We start from the raw sequence: 6,000 nt of genomic DNA, 5'->3' as shown, positions 1-6,000 counted from the left end.
GAGCCAAACCAGCTAGGGCAAGAAGCCACTTTCTTTGCTCATCCATAAGAAGCACTTCCTTATCCATTACAGTTTTATCACGATATGCAGCAATTCAGTCACATTTTCAGGCTCCACTTATAATTCTAGTTCTTTTGCTATTTCCACCACATCTGTAGTTACTTCCTTCACTGAAGTCCTAAAGCCCTCAAAGTATCCATGAGGTTGGAATCAACTTCTTCCAAACTGTTAATATTGACATTTTGAACTCTTTTCATGAATCACAAATGTTCTTTTTTTGTAAAATATATATATATATATTTGTATTGATTTCAGAAAGGGAGAGTTAGAGATAAAAACATCAATGACGAGAGAGAATCATTGATCAGCTGCCTCCTGCACGCCCCCTACTGGGGATTGAGCCCACAACCCAGGCATGTACCCTGACTGGGAATCGAACTGTGTCCTCCTGGTTCATAGGTAGATGCTCAAGCACTAAGCCACACCGGCCGGCACAAATGTTCTTAATGGCCTCTATATGGTGAGTCCTTTAATATACTTTGCCCATATCCATGTATGGCAGCTATAGCCTTATGAAATGTTATTTCTTTTTAATCCTCACTGAGGATATTTTTTCCATTGATTTTTTTAGACAGAGTGGAAGGGAGGGAGAAGGGGGAGAGAGATAGAGAGAGGAAAACATCGATGTGAGAGACACACATCATTTGGTTGCCTCCTGCTTGTGCCCCCACTGGGGCCTAGGCTCGAACCTGCACCTGAGGTATGTGCTCTTGACGGGAATCAAGCCCATGATCATTTGGTCCTAGGGCCAATGCTCTAACCCAGAGGTGGGGAACATCAGGCCCTCTGGCCACATAAGGCCTGCGAAATCATTTGGTCTGGCTCTGCCAAGGCATTAGGGGTGAATTAATTAAATGGTTGACCAAATATAGCAGGCTAATTTTTAATTTTGTATGGGCTATGAATGATGTTATAAACATCCAAATGGCCCTTGGCAGAAAAAAAGGTTTCCCACCCTGCCAAACTGGCCAGGGCTGAAGAGTATTCTTTAATACTAAGACTTGAAAGTTGAAATTAATTACTCTTGATCCATGGGCTGCAGAATGAATGTTGTATGAGCAAGCATAAGAACAACATTAATCTCATCGTACATCTCCCTCAGAGCTCTTGGGTGACCAGGTGCATTGTCAGTGAGCAGTAATACTTTGAAAGGAATCATTTTTCCTGAGCAGTAGGTCTAAACAGTGGGCTTAATATATGTAGTAACCCATGATGAGCTGTCATCCAGGCTTTGTTGTTCCATTCGTAGAGCACAGGCAGAGTTCTTAAGGGCTCTAGGATTTTTCAAATGGTAAATGAACATTGGCTTCCACTTAAAGTCACCAACTACATTAGCCTCCAGAAAAAGAATCAGCCTGTCCTTTGAAACTTGAAGCCAGGCATTGACTTCTCCTCTCCAGCTGTATAAGCTCTAGATGGCATCTTCTTCCAATATAAGGCTGCTTCACCTAATTAAAAATCTGTGGTTTAGTGTAGCCACTTCTATTCATCTTCTTAGCTAGATCTTCTGGATAACTTGACACAACTTTTACATCACTTGCTGCTTCTTCACCTTGCACTTGTACGTGATGGAGATGGTTTCTTTCCTTAAACCCCTGTTAACTTCAAACTTTTCTTTTGCAGTTTCCCTCAGCATTCATAGAATTGAGGCATTGAGGCCTTCCTCTGAATTGGGCTTTGGCTTAAGAGAATCTTGTGGCTGATTGATCTTCTATCCAGACCACTAAAACTTTCTCCATATCAGCAATAAGGTTATTTTGCTTTCTTATTTCATTTGTGTGTTCACAGGAATAGCACTTTTAATTTTCTTCAAGAACTTTTCCTTTGCATTCACAACTTGGCTGTATGGCTCAAGAGGCCTAGCTTTTGGTTTTCAACATACCTCCCTCATTAAGCTTAATTATTTCTAGCTTTTGATTTAAAGTGAGAGGTGTGGGATTCTTCCTTTCACTTGACACTTAGAGACCATTGTAGGCTTATTACTTTGCCTAATCTCAATATTGTTATGTCTCCAGGAATATGAAGGCCGGAGTGAGGGAGAGAGACAGGGAAATGGCTGGTCGTCAGAGCACACACACGGCATTTATGGATTAAGTTCACTGCCTCATGGGCATGGTTCAGGGTGCCTCAGAATCATTATAATAGTAATATCACAGAGCACTGACCACAGTTCACCATAACACATATACTAATAACAAGAACATTTGAAATGTTTAGAGAATTATCATAATGTGACACAGGACATGAAGTGAGAAAATGCTGTTGAAAAAATGGCACCAATAGATTTCCTCAATGCAGGGTTGCCATGAACCTTCAATGTGTTAAAACACACACACACACACACACACACACACACACACACCCCAAAAAAACAACCCACAGTATCTGTGAAGCACAATAAAACAACATGTCTGTAATGACCAAGTTATGGACCAGCCCATCAGCCAGGTCCCAGAGTGAAGATGACATATACCAACCCACACTGGACTCATAAGTAAGAAATCTTTGTGGTTGTAAGCCACTGAGATTTTGCAAGTGTTTGCCCTTGCCACATACCTTAGCTGACTCATAGAAGGAGTGATTTATCTGACTGGTGGTTTGAGAAGAAGAACTGGACATGGTTTGACTCAGGCTCCTTCCTCACTCGTTCTTCACATCTGCTTGACTCTGGGAGGGGGTTTCTAGTGAGCTCTCTGCCATGCAGTAAGGAACTTGTCTCTGTTGGGGGCAATCTGCAGTTTTCCTGCTCTTCCAGTAGCTTGATAGTGGAGCTCGTCAATTCAAGAGAGGAGGCTCATAGCCCATTCATGTGGTGGCACACTCAAACCTAGTGTTTATCAGTAATAAATCAAACAGTTTTATCCCCCCCGCCCCTCCCTCTGTCTGTCTCTATATCGGTTCCTGACTGGAAGGGAAGAAAGGTGGTATTGAGCCCAAACTTCAGAAGTCTTTCTGCATGATCTCAAGTCTTAGGGATTGATTGGCTTTTTCCAATTTATTGGCTTCTGTCTGCCACTCACTGTGGCATTTCCCATGTCCAGCTTCATTTTGTATGTTGATATCAATAATAAATAGAAATTGTAACCTTATGTTTGTGAGCACGTAAAGGACAAAACCACAGAGGGTTCTGGCTGATAAGCAGAGTGTTAAGTCACAAAAGTGGGAATAGGTAAAGGTACGTGTTTTCGGGAAAATCATTTCCACCGTGCCGTCTCATTTTCTCCTACTTCCTTCCTGCTTCTTCTTCTCTCTCTCTCTCTTTAATAAAATTTTTTTTTATCTCTATCTCCTTGCTCCTCCCCATAAAACCTAAACTACTAATTGTCCTGAGAGGTCTCCCCTCCCCTCCCATCTTCCCTTCCCTTCTCTTCCCTTCCCTTCCCTTCCCTTCTCTTCTCTTCTCTTTCTCTCTCCTTCTCTCTCTTACATGTGAGGACACAGTGAGAAGGCAGTAGTCTGCACGCCAGGAATAGGGCTCTCACCAGGAATGGAAAGGAAATAGACCAGCAACTGCAAGCAATTGCAATTTTATAACACCTTCATGATGTTTCCCTTGGCTAGAAATATATTAAGCCTCAAGATTCAAAGCATTCAACAAATTAGGACAAGACAGAGCTACAGAAAACACTCCCAGATTTTCATGACAAATATGGTAATGCTGTACTAGCCAGAGGAGCCACTTTCTGTGTTGTTCCATGGATATTTACAACCACACAGATTGCAGTAGAATGAAGCCTGTCCCCTGTTGGCAGAGGCACCATAAAAGAGTAGAATGATGAGTAACCATCACAGTTGCTGTAATACAGAATTATTTCAAAATCAACTTGTCATTTAAGCACTCTGCTGCTCATTTAAATATAGCATTATTAAAAAATTAAAATACATTTGAAATCTTTAAAAAGTTATGGAAAGTAGTCATTATAATGCCTGTATGCAAGGCTGTAACAGTGGGTGTAGATTAAAGGGGATTATGAATAACAAATATTTGAAAGTAGAATTTAAAAAAAAAGTAAATGTCCTGGGTTTAATCGGAGTTGGTAGATTGATGGGTTTTCATTCATTCAGTCATTACTTATTAAGCATCTCAACATGCCAGGTATTATGCCAGGTGTTATGCCAGGCTGGCTGAAGAAAGGGGTTTGACATACCGTTCTTGCTTTTCTCCCCCATCACTCTCCTGCAACGTCAAGCTTTGAATATTGCCCAAAGATAATGCTTAGTATTTTCTTAGAATTGGTATCATTTTATACACCTTCAATTTTATAAATTTTAATCAAAATAGTCAAGCTTCTGATTCCCAATCTCTGATCTTTTGTGCATTGATTATGAAGTAGAGCAATATTTAAGTATTTTTTCAGAGTATAATATAAACTGCGGTCACACACACACACACACACACTCACTCTTAAACCTCAGTGGCTTAACACAATTAAGTTTCATTTCCTGATCACATCATAGCCTGTTGCGGGGATGAGAGGGGGGCAGAGGGCAGCTTTTTATGCAGCTTCTATAGCTCTCCCCCAATGGATGACTCAGGCATCCGGGTTCCTTTCCTCTTGTGATGTTGCTGTCTTTAGCTCATGGTCTCCCAGCTGCTGGGGGGTGGGGAGGGGGACGGGGATGAGAGGGCTAGAATATTGGCAGGGATGTTTTAGGGGCCAGGCCCATAGTGATCTTTATCAGTTTTACCCACATCCCATTGGCCAGAAAGTTGACACACATCCCCATTCTAACTGCCTGCCAAGGAGGCTGAGAAATATCTCCTGGTGTTCTCAGTAGGAAGAAATGGTGCAGAGATTTTATTTTTAAAAATAAATATTTTGATTGATTTCAGAGAAGAAGGGAGAGGGAGAGAGAGAGAAAGAAACATCAATGATGAGAAAGAATCATTGATGGGCTGCCTCCTAGACACCCTCCTACTGGGGATTGAATCCACAACCTGGGCATGTGCCTTGACCGGAATCGAACCCAGGACTCTTCAGTCCACAGGCTGACGCTCTATCCTCTGAGCCCAACGGGCTAGGGCTCTTTTTTCTTTATTGTTGAAAGTATTACAGATGTCCCCTTTGTTTTGGGGGTTTTTTTTCCCCCATTGACCCCCTCCACCCTGCACCCACCCCTCCCAGGCCTTCACCACTCCATTGTCTGTGTCCATATGATGCCACAGAAATATTAATTTATGTTCTCTCTTCCCTCTCTCCCAGGTATCTTCCACTATCCCACCCTCCCTTCCTTTCAGAATTAAAGCTGTTACTGTGGAAATGCAAAGAAAGAAAGTGGGCTTGAGTTCTGAATGACCAAATTAGACTTTGAAACATTTGGCTTGAGGGGAAAGCCTCTGTGTTTCAAAAGCCTGGTCTATTTTTGTTGTGGTTGTTGTTAATCCTCACCCGAGGATATTTTTCCACTGATTATTGTTTAAGAGAGAGTGGAAGGGAGAGGAGAGACACTGAGAGGGAAACATCGATGTGAGAGAGACACCTCAATTGGTTGCCTCCCGCACACGTGCCCGGACAGGAGCTAGGGCCTGAGCTCACAACTGAGGTGACACTGTAACCCCTGAGCCAAACCAGCTAGGGTGAAATCCTGGTTTGTCTTTTTTTTTTTTTTTTTTAAGCCTGGTCTTTTTAACTACCAAAGTCTCAACCTTCAGGCTGCATGACTCTGGCCATTATATCCATGCCCTACAAAATTTAGAGATTTTTGTCAGAGTCAGTATCAGCACCCCCGCCCCCCCCCCCCCTCTCCCCACTCTGATGAGGCAAATGTGGCAAGGGCTGGAGAGAGAGAGAGAGAGAGAGAGAGAGAGAGAGAGGAGAGAACAGAGCTGTAGCCTTGTGGAAGCTCTGGAGGATCCCTGCCTCCTTCTCCATGGAGCCTGGGGGGCGGGGGAGAAGTGGGGGGAGGGCAGAGCTGGAGGGTGTGGCATCGGGAAGGAGA

At 42.9% G+C, this 6,000-nt stretch overlaps 1 pseudogene; it reads left to right on the top strand.

The window, feature by feature from the left end:
• Positions 1-3,604: 3,604 nt before the first annotated feature.
• On the top strand, positions 3,605-3,831 carry LOC139005752 (cytochrome c oxidase subunit 7B2, mitochondrial-like; annotated as a pseudogene).
• Positions 3,832-6,000: the final 2,169 nt, after the last annotated feature.

The sequence above is a fragment of the Myotis yumanensis genome, unplaced genomic scaffold (assembly GCF_028538775.1).
Source record: "Myotis yumanensis isolate MYYU_CA2020_CCGP unplaced genomic scaffold, mMyoYum1.0.hap1 SCAF_3, whole genome shotgun sequence".
NCBI classification, from domain to species: Eukaryota; Metazoa; Chordata; class Mammalia; order Chiroptera; family Vespertilionidae; genus Myotis; species Myotis yumanensis.
Note: the sequence above shows the minus strand (reverse complement) of the source record. Positions and strands in the feature narration are given on the sequence as shown.